This window comes from Eptatretus burgeri, chromosome 4 (genome assembly GCF_056783735.1).
Source record: "Eptatretus burgeri isolate ZD-2024b chromosome 4, Ebu_testis_v1, whole genome shotgun sequence".
Taxonomy (NCBI): Eukaryota; Metazoa; Chordata; class Myxini; order Myxiniformes; family Myxinidae; genus Eptatretus; species Eptatretus burgeri.
The window spans coordinates 100,652,963-100,668,330 of NC_140964.1; the positions used below are offsets into that span (position 1 = coordinate 100,652,963).

Consider the following 15,368-nt stretch of genomic DNA (forward strand, 5'->3'; position numbering starts at 1 on the left):
CTTGAGCATCATCTACACAACAATTCACCGTCGAAAAGAAATATTGTGACGTCATAGGTGACTTGGTTCGGCAGCCATCTTGTTTTGAATAAAAAAAAAAAACATCTCCAGAACCGCTGGACAGATTGAGGTGAAACTTTACACACACATTCCCCATGACGTCCTTTTTCAAGTTTGTTAATTTCTTATTGATCGGTCACACGGTTTGGTGGCCATATTGAATTAACCATAAAACCTTCAAACATCTTCTCCAGAATGGCTGATCAGATCAAGGGGAAATTTCACAGACTTATTGCACATGTGTTGGGAGTATAAGTTTGTTAATGAATAATTGATAGGTCACATGGTTTGGCAGTCATGTTGGATTTAAGAAAAATATATAATGTTTTCTCTGGAACTGCTTCATCTATCGAAGCAAAAATTTGCAACTATCATCTTCCGTCATGTCTGCATACATAGTAAAAATTATGATGTCACAAGTCACATGGTTTGGTGGTCATCTTGGATAGAAAAACGCACCTTATCCGATTAACACGAAACTTCACAACCGTATTCCACTACAGGATTGGAGGCAGAATGTAAATTTATGTCATAGGTCACATGGTTCGTCAGCCATCCTGGATTGAAAATTAATAAATTTTAAAAATTCTCTTCTCCAGAACGGCTGGACAGATTGAGGCGAAACTTTACACACACATTCCCCATGACATCCTTTTACAAGTTTGTTAATTTCTTATTGATAGGTCACATGGTTTGGTGGCCATCTTGAATTTACCATAAAACATTCAAACATCTCCAGAACTGCTGGTCAGATCAAGGGGAAACTTCACAAGTCTATTCTGCACGCATAGGGTATATAAGTTTGTTAATGAAGAATTGATAGGTCACATGGTTTGGCAGCCATGTTGGATTTGAGAAAAATATTAAATAATGTTTTCTCTGGAACTGCTTAATCCATCGAAGTGAAAATTTGCAACTGCCATCGTCCATCATGTCTGCATACATGGTAAAAATTATGACATCACAAGTCACATGGTTTGGTGGCCATCTTGGATAGAAAAACGCACCTTATCCGATTAACACGAAACTTCAGAACCATGTTCCACTACACGATTGGAATCAGAATTTAAATTTATGATGTCATAGGTCCAATGGTTCGTCAGTCATATTGGATTTAAAATTAATAAACTTTAAAAATCTTCTTCTCCAGAACGGCTGGACAGATTGAGGCAAAAATTCACAAACACCTTCCCCAAGACATCATTTCACAAGATTGTTAATTTGTAATTGATAGGTCACATGGTTTGGTGGCCATATTGAATTTATCCTAGAACCTTCACACATCTTATTCTCCAGAACGGCTGGTCAGATCAAGAGGAAACTTCACAAACGTATTGCACACGAGCAGTGAATATAATTTTGTTAATGAATAATTGATAGGTCACATGGTTTGGTAGTCATGTTGGATTTAAGAAAAATATTAAATAATGTTTTCTCTGGAACCACATAACCTATCAAAGTGAAACTTGCCAACTGAAATCTACCCCCATGCCTGCATATCGGGTAAAAATTATGATGTCACAAGTCACATGGTTTGGTGGCCACCTTTGATAGAAAAACGCATCTTGTCCAATTAGCACGAAACTTCACACACGTGTTCCACTATACGATTGGAAGCAGAATGTAAATTTATGATGTCACATGGTTCGTCAGCCAACTTGGATTGAAAATTAATAAATAAAAAAATCTTCTTCTCCAGAACAGCTGGACAGATTGAGGCAAAGATTCACACACACTTTCCCCAAGGCATCCTTTCACAAGTTTGTTAATTTCTAATTGATAGGGCACATGGTTTGGCAGCCATATTGAATATATCCTAAAACCTTCAAACATCTTCTCCAGAACGGCTGGTCAGATCAAGGGGAAACTTCACAAATGCATTGCACACGAGCAGGGAATATACATTTGTTAATTTCTAATTGATAGGTCACATGGTTTGGTAGCCATTTTGGATTCAATAATCATATTAAATAATGTTTTTCTCTGGAACCACATAACCTATCGAAGCGAAACTTGGCAAATATAATCTCCCCCCATGCCTGCAAGACGGTAATAATAGTAGAGTTACCACAATAGGATCCCGTGACCGTTTTTCCGGGACCAAGCTTTGAAGGTTGATTTTAGTCAATTTGAGGGTGCTGATTAAAATGAGCTGGGGTGAACCTCGTGAAAATGTGGGCGAACTCGGCCAGATGCGAAAATTCAAAATGGCCGCCATGCTACTTCCAGTATATCAAAAATTGCATATCTTTGGTTCTACATGTCCGATTTTTATGATTTTTGGGTCAAAATATTTATTTTTAAGGTCAAGGATGTCATATATTACCATTCCAGATTGTTATATTTAAGGGTTAAGTCACAAAATATGAAATATAACTTTTCGGGGGCCAAATCCAAGATTGTCGTCGAGTAACATCTGGAAAATAGTAAAAAATCAATTTTCTTCTCATAATATTATTGGCAGTGAATCTTTTCATGCAAGTAAATGTTTGTTTATATGTGGGAGTGCAAAACAAATTGAGACAAGAAGAGAAGGACGCAAGCATTGTCTTTATTTTCAGAACATGATATGTAAATAATATCAATTTCTCAACTTTTACACTTCAGTTAGGTTATACCATTCTTTTGTATGTCCCTCCTGTTCTTTATCTAGAACAGTAATATGATGAAAGAATATCAACATTCCTTCATTTTGTCTGAAGAGCGACAGTGTTTCAATGGAAAAATGAAATAAAACATGAATTATCTGATTTCCCGGCAATTGACGCTTTCCCGGTAAGTATTCTTGTAATTTGCATTGACCAAAGTTTGATGTACTGTCCAAACTGTCTTTCATCTAAGACAGTCATAATAAAATAATATTAACATCTCTTATATTTTGACTGTGGCAATGTTTTTACAGTTGTAAATGAAATGAAATGAAATCTCCATTGAAACACATACATGTAATCCTTCAGTCACTATCTGAGTCGCTGGCTCCAGTCACAAACTTCATCATAACTTTCAGCCTCATCATCGTGCAACAATGTCTGTTCTTGTTCATCCAAGTCATGTAAACTTCTTGGGAGTGCATCATGGGTATACCTCACTGACACACATCTACCATCTTTCATTGTCCATCCATGGTTGGTGGGATTTGGGGGTGCATCCGGCTTGTCAGAGTTTAGCTGAATGTAAACTTGGTAGTTAACTCGCGTCACATGCAGATTGTGAGAATCTGGATCTGGTGGGATGCAGGACGTGGACTTGTTTTTCATCTGACCCCACTTCCGTGCTCTGGCTTCACCTAACGTTTTACTGATTGTGTCATTATAGATGTGTCTAATAGTGAATGTGGCCATTTGCTGAAGCACCTCTTGTGTCACTGGAAGTGTTTTGCCAACATCTTTCAAAAGATTGCGTGCCTCCTGAGTTCCTGTTCCTTTTTCATAAACTGTGTTTTTCCCATGTCCATAGAAGCCAGATGTTGTATCAGATCCACTATGGATGTGTAATGGGATTAATATTTCAGCTACATCGTCAGAGCAAAGGTCTCTGCAGCTGATGATTTTGTCTTTCCGTTTGATAGCAAGGGTGCCCTCCAGTTTATGTGCAACATATGCAGAAAGAATCACTACATCTGTGTCCTCGGCATCAATCACGACTATCTCCATGTTTTTCTGCTTTTCGGATTTGCGAATAGATGAAGAACAGCATTGTGTCCGCCTTGATGTGACTACATTCAAATTCTTCCATCCTTTCTCCGGAGGAGATGTTCCAACAATTTTGCCTGATGGAGTACACAAAGTCAATTTCTCTATGATTCTTTACAAGCTTGGTGAACTCATCCTTTAGAAACTTTTGCAGCCTTTGTTTGTTTCCCTGATTGCTGAACAGCACCTGGAAGTTCTTTGTGGCAGGAAACCTATCTGATGTTTTCATGTCCACATTTCTGGACCCATCTCTATATGCTGTCGTGGATTTACGACGCTCATGCTTAGTCTTTGATGGAATTTTCCACACCATAGGCATCATTTAGAAAAACAATCTGGCTTGCAAAAGTTTCTAAAGGATGAGTTCACCAAGCTTGTAAAGAATAATAGAAAAATTGACTTTGTGTACTCCATCAGGCAAAATTGTTGGAACATCTCCGGAGAAAGGATGGAAGAATTTGAATGTCGTCACATTGAGGCGGACACAATGCTGTTCTTCATCTATTCGCAAATCCGAAAAGCAGGAAAAATGGAGACAGTGGTGATTGATGCCGAGGACACAGATGTAGTGATTCTTTCTGCATATGTTGCACATCAACTGGAGGGCACCCTTGCTATCAAACGGAAAGACAAAATCATCAGCTGCAGAGACCTTTGCTCTGACGATGTAGCTGAAATATTAATCCCATTACACATCCATAGTGGATCTGATACAACATCTGGCTTCTATGGACATGGGAAAAACACAGTTTATGAAAAAGGAACAGGAACTCAGGAGGCACGCAATCTTTTGAAAGATGTTGGAAAAACACTTCCAGTGACACAAGAGGTGCTTCAGCAAATGGCCACATTCACTATTAGACACATCTATAATGACACAATCAGGAAAACGTTAGGTGAAGCCAGAGCACGGAAGTGGGGTCAGATGAAAAACAAGTCCACGTCCCGCATCCCACCAGATCCAGATTCTCACAATCTGCATGTGACGCAAGTTAACGACCAAGTTTACATTCAACTAAACTATGACAAGCCGGATGCACCCCCATATCCCACCAACCATGGATGGACAATGAAAGACGGTAGATGTGTGTCAGTGAGGTATACCCATGATGCACTCCCAAGAAGTTTACATGACTTGGTTGAACAAGAACAGACATTGTTGCACGATGATAAGGCTGAAAGTAATGATGAAGTTTGTGACTCTGGAGCCAGTGACTCAGATAGTGACTGAAGGATTACATGCTGTGTTTGAATGGAGATTTCATTTCATTTAATTTACAACTGTAAAAACATTTGCACAGTCAAAATATAAGAGATGTTAATATTATTTTATTATGACTGTTTTAGATAAAAGACAGTTTGGACAGTACATCAAACTTTGGTCAATGCAAATTACAAGAATACTTATATTACCGGGAAAGCGTCAATGCCGGGAATTCAGATAATTCATGTTTTCTTTCATTTTTCCATTGAAACACTGTCGCTCTTCAGACAAAATGAAGGAATGTTGATATTCTTTCATCATATTACTGTTCTAGATAAAGTACAGGAGGGACATACAAAAGAATGGTATAACCTACCTGAACAGTGTAAAAGTTGAGAAATTGATATTATGTACATATCATGTTCTGAAAATGAAGACAATGATTGCGTCCTTCTCTTATTGTCTCAATTTGTTGTGCACTCCCACATATAAACAAATATTTACTTGCATGAAAAGATTCACTGCCAATAATATTATGAGAAGAAAATTGATTTTTTACTATTTTCCAGATGTTACTCGACGACAATCTTGGATTTGGCCCCCGAAAAGTTATATTTCATATTTTGTGACTTAACCCTTAAATATAACAATCTGGAATGGTAATATATGACATCCTTGACCTTAAAAATAAATATTTTGACGCAAAAATCATAAAAATCGGACATGTAGAACCAAAGATATGCAATTTTTGATATACTGGAAGTAGCATGGCGGCCATTTTGAATTTTCGCATCTGGCCGAGTTCGCCCACATTTTCACGAGGTTCACCCCAGCTCATTTTAATCAGCACCCTCAAATTGACTAAAATCAACCTTCAAACCTTGGTCCCGGAAAAACGGTCACGGGACCCTATTGTGGGAACTCTACTATAATTATGATGTCAAGTCACAAGGTTTGGAGACCATCTTGGATCGAAAAACGCACCTTGTCCGATCAACACGAAACTTAACGAGCATAATCCACTTCCCCATTAAATGGAGAATTTAAATTTATGTTGTAATGGGGCACATGGTATGGCAGCCATATTGGATTGAAAATTAATAATTTTTAAAAGTCTTCTTCTCTGAAACGGCGGAACAGATCGAGGCGAAATTCCACATGTATGACCGCCTCTCCATGACGAACAAAAAGTTACCCCCCCCCCCTTTGATGTACGACACATTGATTGGCAGCCATATTGGATTAAAGGGAAAATATTAATTAATGTTTACTCTGGAACTGCTACATCAATAAATGTGAAACTTCAGAGAGATGATGCAACAGATATGTGGAATGAAGTGTTTAAATTTCAACTCGTTCGGCCCCATGTTTTGGCAGCCATGTTGGATTGAAGGATAAATATTAATCAATGTTTACTCTGGAACCGTTGCTTCAATATATGCGAAACTTAACAATTATAATTGAGCCGACATGTGAAACGTAGGTTAAAAATTTCAACCCGACCAGCCACACGGTTTGTCAGCCAGAAATATTTCATTATTTGAATCTGAGAACTTTTAGATTTTTGTTGTTTTTTCCAGAAGGCTCACTTGGTTGCACCTGAAAGTGTTTGAGGGTACAGGAATAGCAATTTAATTGATACCGCCAATGCCTCCAGGAAAAAGGGCTAACTTAAAAAAGCATATGTAATAATTAGATTGAACACTTTGTGCTACCCGGTTCGTAACTCGTCAGTCCCACGCTGTATCGAAGCAGGGCTGTATTTGTATCACTCTTAAATAATGTTTTCTCTGGAACCACTTATCCTATTGAAGGGAGACTTTGCAACTATCATTGAAGTCTCACGTTTTATCAAAGGCAGATGTCTGGGTACCCGGTCATCACTGTCAGCAGTTATAAAGTGGCAGTTCTAGTTATCATTATTTTTGTAAAAAGAAAACAAAAAAGTATTTTAGTCTCCCTCCCTCCTTTTATCTGTCTTGGTAATGCTCTCTCTTTAAAATGCTCTTCCTTGTCTACTGCAGTTCTAACCATGGACTTGCAGAGATGAGGAAGTCGAGTGACATTAAACAGGAAACTTATGTCTGCCTGAGTTATCCTGCACACTGAGTGCAAGCCTCTATATATATAGTCTGAAGCCTTTCCAACAAAAGTACTACTACTACTACTACCACTACTACTACTACTGCTACTACTACTTTTATGGGTTAAAGTGATGTTTGGACAAGGCCCTATAATTTAGAGAGGTGGGGAGGGTTGGTTGGGGTGGGGGAGGGTGGGGGAGGGGCTGCTGAGTGGTTGCAAAAATGGTGATTTTAAGGTATTTTTCTTTCGATGACACCATGAAGAATGTAAATATTACATTTAATCTAATCTCACAGAATCTGTGTTGGACAGCCAAGTCACAGCACTGTCTGTTGTAATGTGGATTGCCCTAAATCCTTCATCAAATTTCTGTAGGTGACACTCGTTCACAATGTAATGAATCTTCCGATTTTGGTGAGCACAGTCACATGTTTGACTGTCTTTGAAATTCCATTTGTTGACTTGGTGTGATGTCCTTGCAACAATGGGTGTGGGGAAGAATGAGGGGCAGGTGAGGAAGCATAGGGTGGATAAGATGGATACAAAAGGAAACTCTGGAAATGAGGAAAAACTGGAAATGATGAGGAATTGGGATTGGGGTGGGGAGTGGGGGGGAGGTTAACAGGCATAGAAAAGATCATGGTTTTTTGGAGGGGATGATCTAAGATTGTGGTGAACAGCTATCTTGAAGACCTGGAGGGGAGAATGAGATTGAAGAGAATATGGAAGTTGGTTCCACAGGTGAGGAAAGAAAGGAACAAGTGAGTGAAGGTGAGCAATGATCCTGGATTTCAGTAGTTTCACCAGGAAAGGGCTGATGGTGGACTGTGTTTGCAATGCAGAAACCTTGGGGGGTGGGCAGGGGCTGGGGGGGGGGAAAGCACAGAAAGAGCAGAGGGTGCAAGATTAGAAAGGAGGTGGTAGGAGACAGAGACACCACCAACTTGTCTGTGATGGTGAAGTGATAGACCCATAGATGATAAGCCCAATAATCTTGAAGGCCTTGGTTTCCATGGCATCAACCTGAGCAAAATGTGAGGCAGGGGAGCCATCTCAGAGGGGAGAGCAGTACTTACTCCATCAAGCAGAGGATGAAGACCTTGTTGGTGGATAAGAGTTCAGGTGTGCCAAGGAAGGATTTTGTCGATGGAGGATGCCCAGTTGGCAGCTGCCTTTGGAGGCCAACTTTGAAATGTGGTTTGCCCAAGAAAAATCATTCTGATAATGAGATCCAGGAGTTTGAATGACTGAACCTCCTCAAGAGGATTGTGAAGAAAGTAGATATGGGGGTTTCCAGATGGTCCTTTTGGAGAGAGATCATGAGAGTATGAGGTTTGTCATGATTGAAAGACCATCTTATCATTTTGTCAAGGTCTGGAGAGAGGGAAGATGCTGCAACCTGCCTGTGTGAAGGATGAGGGATGTCAAGGCACAGGGTGGAGTCATCAGCAAATAGATAAAGAGGATTTTCCAGAGAGTCAGAGAGATCATATATGGAGATCAGGAATAGGACTGGGCCTAGAACATTGCCTTGGACAACTCCAGCCTTTACAGGGAGAAGAGAAGAAAGGATTCCATTTCGTGCAACATGTTGGCTACGAGAGTTGAGGACGTCATTAAGCCATGTGTAGAATTGGCCTTGGATGCCATAGGCAGACAGTTTTGAGAGCAAGTTGGGATGCCAGAATGTATAAAAAGCATGAGATACATTAGTTCTAGAGAGATGGCCCTGAACTCATGTCTCACATGGAGGGCCTCCATACATTATTGGGTGAGTAGAAGCAGCATGTCCAATGATGGTATCACCTGGTTTGAAACCAAATTGGTGATCTGAGATGAGGTTGTTGGATAAAAGGAAGGATTTCATATCAACTATGATGGATTCCATGACCTTGTTGGTGATTGGAAATCAGCTGATGGGTCTGTCGTTAAAGGAATCAGTTTTTGCACCTTTTTTAGCCCAAGCTCGCGAAGTGAAATTCGGGGTTAAGCAATCGGTTATGTAATAAGTTGAACATACGTGTCTGCATTTTGTTATTCCTGTTTCTCTGCAACTGCTTGTGTGATGACACAAAATTTTCACCATAATTGAAACTTGGCACCTGTTCCATGGACAATGTGTGCTTTTTTATGATATCACAGGTGCCTTTGTTATGACGCTCTAATTATATACGTGGAAAGCTACATCCAATCAGTATGAAAATTTTTGAGGGTCAAGGCATAACTTGGTCAACACAATAAATTAATGACGTCATAAGTCACGTGGTTTGGCATATATATATATATATATATATATATATATATATATATATATATATATATATATATATATATATATATATATATATATATATATATATATATATATATATATATATATATATACAGTGGGGAGAACAAGTATTTGATACACTGCCGATTTTGCAGGTTTTCCCACTTACAAAGCACGTAGAGGTCTGTAATTTTTATCATACGTACACTTCAACTGTGAAAGACGGAATCTAAAAAAAAAATCCTGAAAATCACATTGTATGATTTTTAAACAATTAATTTGCATTTATTGCATGAAATAAGTATTTGATCACCTACCAACCAGTAATAATTCCGGCTCTCACAGACCTGTTAGTTTTGTCTTTAAGAAGCCCTCCCATTCTCCACTCATTACCTGTATTAACTGCACCTGTTTGAACTCGTTATCTGCATAAAAGACAGCTGTCCCCACTCAATCAATCAGACTCCAACCTCGCCACAATGGGCAAGACCAGAGAGCTGTCTAAGGACATCAGGGACAAAATTGTAGACTTGCACAAGGCTGGGATGGGCTACAGGACAATAGGCAAGCAGCTTGATGAGAAGGCAACAACATTTGGCGCAATTATTAGAAAATGGAAGAAGTTCAAGATAACAGTCAATCTCCCTCGGTCTGGGGCTCCATGCAAGATCTCACCTCGTGGAGCCTCAATGATCATGAGAAAGGTGAGGGATCAGCCCAGAACTACACGGCAGGACCTGGTCAATGACCTGAAGAGAGCTGGGACCACAGTATCAAAGAAAACCATAAGTAACACACTACGCCATCATGGATTAAAATCATGCAGCGCACGCAAGGTCCCTCTACTCAAGCCAGCGCATGTCCAGGCCCGTCTGAAGTTTGCCAATGACCATGTGGATGATCCAGAAGAGGAATGGGAGAAGGTCATGTGGTCTGATGAGACCAAAATAGAGCTTTTTGGTTTAAACTCCACTTGCCGTGTTCGGAGGAGGAAGGATGAGTACAACCCCAAGAACACCATCCCAACCGTGAAGCATGGAGGTGGAAACCTCATTCTTTGGGGATACTTTTCTGCAAAGGGGACAGGACGACTGCACTGTATTGATGGGAGGATGGATGGGGCCATGCATCGCGAGATCTTGGCCAACAACCTCCTTCCCTCAACAAGAGCATTGAAGATGGGGCGTGGCTGGGTCTTCCAGCATGACAACGACCCGAAACACACAGCCAGGGCAACTTAGGAGTGGCTCCGTAAGAAGCATCTCAAGGTCCTGAAGTGGCCTAGCCAGTCTCCAGACCTGAACCCAATAGAAAATCTTTGGAGGGAGCTGAAAGTCTGTGTTGCCCAGCGACAGCCCCGAAACCTAAAGGATCTGGAGAAGATCTGTACGGAGGAGTGGGCCAAAATCCCTGCTGCAGTCTGTGCAAACCTGGTTAAGAACTATAGGAAACGTCTGATCTCTGTAATTGCAAACAAAGGTTTCTGTACCAAATATTAAGTTCTGTTTTTCTGATGTATTAAATACTTATTTCATGCAATAAAATGCAAATTAATTATTAAAAAATCATACAATGTGATTTTCAGGATTTTTCTTTTAGATTCCGTCTTTCACAGTTGAAGTGTACCTATGATAAAAATTACAGACCTCTACGTGCTTTGTAAAGGGGCTGTCACACCTTGACGTTTTAGCCAACGTATGGCAAGGTTTCAAAATGTATGTAAAACGCTGGCGTACGCTGAACTATTGATGTTTTTTTTAAGTTTTGGGCGTATAATAACGTGTTGGACGTATGCATAATGTATTAGTAACATACACAGAACGTTTTAATCACATATAGATAACTTATACCAACGAATGCTGAGCGTGTTGTCGGCGTTCACAACCTATGCCCAACGATAATCTAACTTATGCATAGCGCGCGGCAGCGTATCGCCGACGATCACGTGGCATAGGCTATTAATAGGCTGCGGCTCGACGATTCAAATCATTACCGCACTAGACATCGAAGTGTGAAGCCGTTGTCACACCTTGACGTTTTAGCCAGCGTATGCCAACATATGAAAAATTTGCCGAACCAAGCTGGCACACGTCGAATACATTATGGGTAAGTTTTGTATATGTTAAGAGCACGCTGGCATACGTCGTAGTTTTCTGGCATACGTCGTCATATGCCGAGTATGTCGAGAAATTTTCAGCATGTTGAAAATTTCTCGACGTACTCGACGTATGACACACGTTCCGCATACGCTGGCATAAGTTGTAGGCACATTACGCGATCGTTGACACACGTCGACACACGTTACTTGTATGTTACTCATAAGTCAAAACACGTCGAGGTAATGGTTAGCATCAGTGTTCCAGACTCCCTGTTTTTTTTTATTATTATTATTTTTTCTTTGGTATGACGGTGATGTTAACACTTCGATTTCTAGTGCGGTTATGATTTAAATAGTTGAGCGGCAGCCTATTAATTATATTATATTATAACCGCACTAGAAATCGAAGTGTCAACATCACCGTCATACCGAAGGAAAAAAAAAACCAAGGAGTCTGGAACACTGACGCTAACCATTACCTTGACGTGTTTCGACTTATGAGTAACTTACATGTAACGTGTGTGGACGTGTGTCAACGATCGCGTAACGTGCCTACAACACGTTACTCATAGGTAAGAAATAAGTTTCGGGTATGATAAACATTACCTCGACGTGTTTCGGCCATCCGGAACGTGTGAGTCATACGCTGCAATACGTTGGAAAATTTCAAGCATGGAAAATTTGTCTAACACCTCGGCGTACAAAGATGTATGCCAGCGTACTACGAAAAAAAGCCATCGTACTACGACGTATGCCAGCGTGCTCTTAATGTATACAAACTTACCCATAACGTATTCGACGTGTGCCAGCGTTTTTGCCAAATTTTCCATACTTCAGGCATACGCTAGCTAAATCGTCAAGGTGTGACAGGGCCTTAAGTGGGAAAACCTGCGAAATCGGCAGTGTATCAAATACTTGTTCTCCTCACTGTATATATGTATATATATATATATATATATATATATATATATATATATATATATATATATATATATATATATATATATATATATGTTTTACACCTTCTAAAAACGTTCTCTGAAATGGCTGAACAGATAGATTCAAAGCTTAATAGGTGTGACTGCCTATCTATGAGGAACAAAAAGTTGCCCAACTATGATGTCATCAGTCACATGGTTTGGCAGCCATGTTGGATTTCCCCCAAAACCTTTAAAATCTTCTTCTCCGGAATGTCTGGACAGATCGGGGGGGAAACTTCACACACATGTTCTCCAAGCCTTGGGGTTACCAGGGTATTCTCAAATAATTGACAAGTCACATGATTTGGCTGCCATATTGGATTGAAGGAAGTTGTTTAAAAAAATTCTCTCTCTTGAACCACTGTATCAATCGATGTGAAATGTCAAAATTATGATCTACTAGTGATGTGGAATATGTATTTAAAATTTCAACATGAATGGATGCATGGTCTGGCAGCCAGAATTATTTAATTTTTTTAATCTGGGTTCTTTTTCATTTTTTTATTTTGACTCGTGCTTACTTGGCTGTGCCTGGATGGGTTTGAGGGTAGATGAGTAGCAGTTGAAACTTGATTCCTATCTCGGTTCCTCCTAATGACTTCATATCTGGTTTTTGCTTGTTCCGGGTCCTTCTGATGAATCCATTGCAGACCCTATTTTATGTGGTCTTCCATTTGATTTGAATTTCATTTTTTTTTATCTCATTCTGAATTCAATTGAATAAAGAGGACGTAATGTGTCAGGTGTCAGATCAAAGTGGAATGTCTTGGTACCTGGTCATCACTGCTATTAGTTATAAAGTGGCAGTTCTAGTTTATGTAATGCACTGATATTGGTTGATGTCCAAGCATGGAAGATGACCTCGGGCAAATAATAGGGTGAAAGGGCGAATAAGATGATGTCCAAGAGCAGTGGAGCATGTTTTTTTGGACACTTGAGCTGATGAGCTGATTACATCTGGTCCAGTCGAGGGTTGAAAGAACCTTCTCCACATTCTCAGGTGCGAAAGACACAGAGTCCAGGAGCATTTGGGTACGATTGTGAAGGAAAGGTACCGAGAGTGAAGGTTTGGGGACACAAGATTTGGAAGCAAACACAGAATTGAGGTGTTCAGCCTTCTCACAAGCAGTCGGCTGTGATGCCATTTGCAGAGAGGGAATGGATGAAAGTGGATCATTCTCCAGACAGACTTTACAAGGTGCCATCAGGTTTTTGAGGAGGGGGAGCCATTTGAAAGGGCTGGGGGGGGAGGGGGGTGAGGTGGGAGGAGATGTGCTGGGCCCGGCCATTGGTGTCTCCATGCCTTGTGTGGTGGGGGTTTGTCCTGGCAGGTGCCCTGTTGTTGATGGGGGCGGAAGGGCTGGGTATGGCAGTCTCCCTGGTGGGGGAGGGGTGCTAGACTAGGTGGTCTCCATGGCAAGGTGGGGTCTGGGCTTGGCCCAGCGTTCTCCTTGCCATGCATGGTGGGGGCCAGGCCCGACATTCGCCTTGGCACTGGTGGGTGTGGTTTTTGGGGGCTGGGGTTAACATTGGAGGTGGCCGGGCCTGGTGGTCTCTGGTGGGGGGGGGGAAGGGTGTGTGTTCGGCTCAGCAGTCTCCCTGCCTTGGGGGTGGGGTGGTGCTATCCCTTGTCTTGTATGAGGGGGAGTGGGGGGCAGTTGTCCTGTCTTGCAGGGGGAGGGGTGAGCCCAGTGCCTCTCCTGCATTGCTGTGAACACCCTGTTCCACCCACACCCATGGGAAGCAAGAAGTTAAGATTTCCAGCGTTAACCCTTCATCCGAGCAAAGGAGGGTTGCCGGATGGGCAGTGTTGGCAGCTCTTTTCTTTTGATGAAGAGTTAATGCCCAAAATGTCAATTTCTCTGTGCTTCCCAAGGCGCTCAACATACCTCGATCAACTAACTGTTGATTTCATCCATTGTTCTACCTGCCTGCTGATGCAGATCGACAATAGCCTTCACGAGCAAGACTGGGTTTTATTCCTCCGCAGCCGAAGTTGCCGGAGGCATTATGTTTTCAGGTTGTCCCTCCGTCCGTACAACTGTCTGTACGTCCATTTGAGCAGACATATGTCCGTCCATGATAATTTTCTCTGTTTTCTGTGCAACCGCTTATCCTATTGACACAATTTTCACCATCGGTGCAACTATTCATGCATAATGTGTTAATGATAATTATGACATCATAGGTCACGTGGTGTGGCAGCCATGTTGGAAAAAAGGAAAAACTTTGGACCTCCATCTCTGAAACCCCTCCATGGAAAAAATCAAAACTTGGCACATGTCAAGTACTCCCTGTGGGAAATAAGTGTAATTTTTGATGTCATAGGTGGCTTTGTTATGACGTCATAATTGCATATGCCAAACGCTTTATCCGATCAGTATTAATTTTTTTCAGGGTCATCTCGGGTTAAATTGAATGGAGGAAAAAAATTGATGACGTCATCAGTCACATCGTTTGGCAGCCATTTTTTTTAACATAAAAACTTTCAGAAATCATCTCCAAAACGGCTGAACAGATTGAGGCGAAACTTTGCAGGTATGATCGCCTATCCATGAAGAACAAGAAGTTCTCCACCTATGATGTCATCGGTCACAAGGTTTGGCAGCTCTGATTTTTTTTGAAAAAGAAACCTTTAAAAATCTACTCCAGAAAGGTTTGATAGATCAAGGGGAAACTTCACCCACATGTTCCCCAAGCTTTGGGGATACCAGTGTGTTCATGAATAATTGCAGATCACATGGTCTGGCAGCTATATTGGATTGAACGAAAATCTGTAAAAAATATTTTGCTTGAACCGCTTCATCCATCAAGATGAAACTTCACAATTATGAACTAGTATTCATCGGGAATATTTTTTTTTTCAACCTGATCGGACGCATGGTCTGGCAGCCAGAATTATTTAATATTTTGAATCTGGGTTCAGGGATTTTAATCAAACTTGGTACAAGGATGTATAATGATGTAATAATGTGGG

At 40.8% G+C, this 15,368-nt stretch overlaps 1 protein-coding gene across 5 annotated transcripts in view; it reads left to right on the top strand.

Annotated features, from left to right (window-relative positions):
- The window catches only part of LOC147028756 (polyhomeotic-like protein 2), a 288,124-nt gene that overhangs the window by 218,906 nt on the left and 53,850 nt on the right, over positions 1-15,368 (top strand). The gene's annotated exons all lie outside the window — the stretch shown is intronic.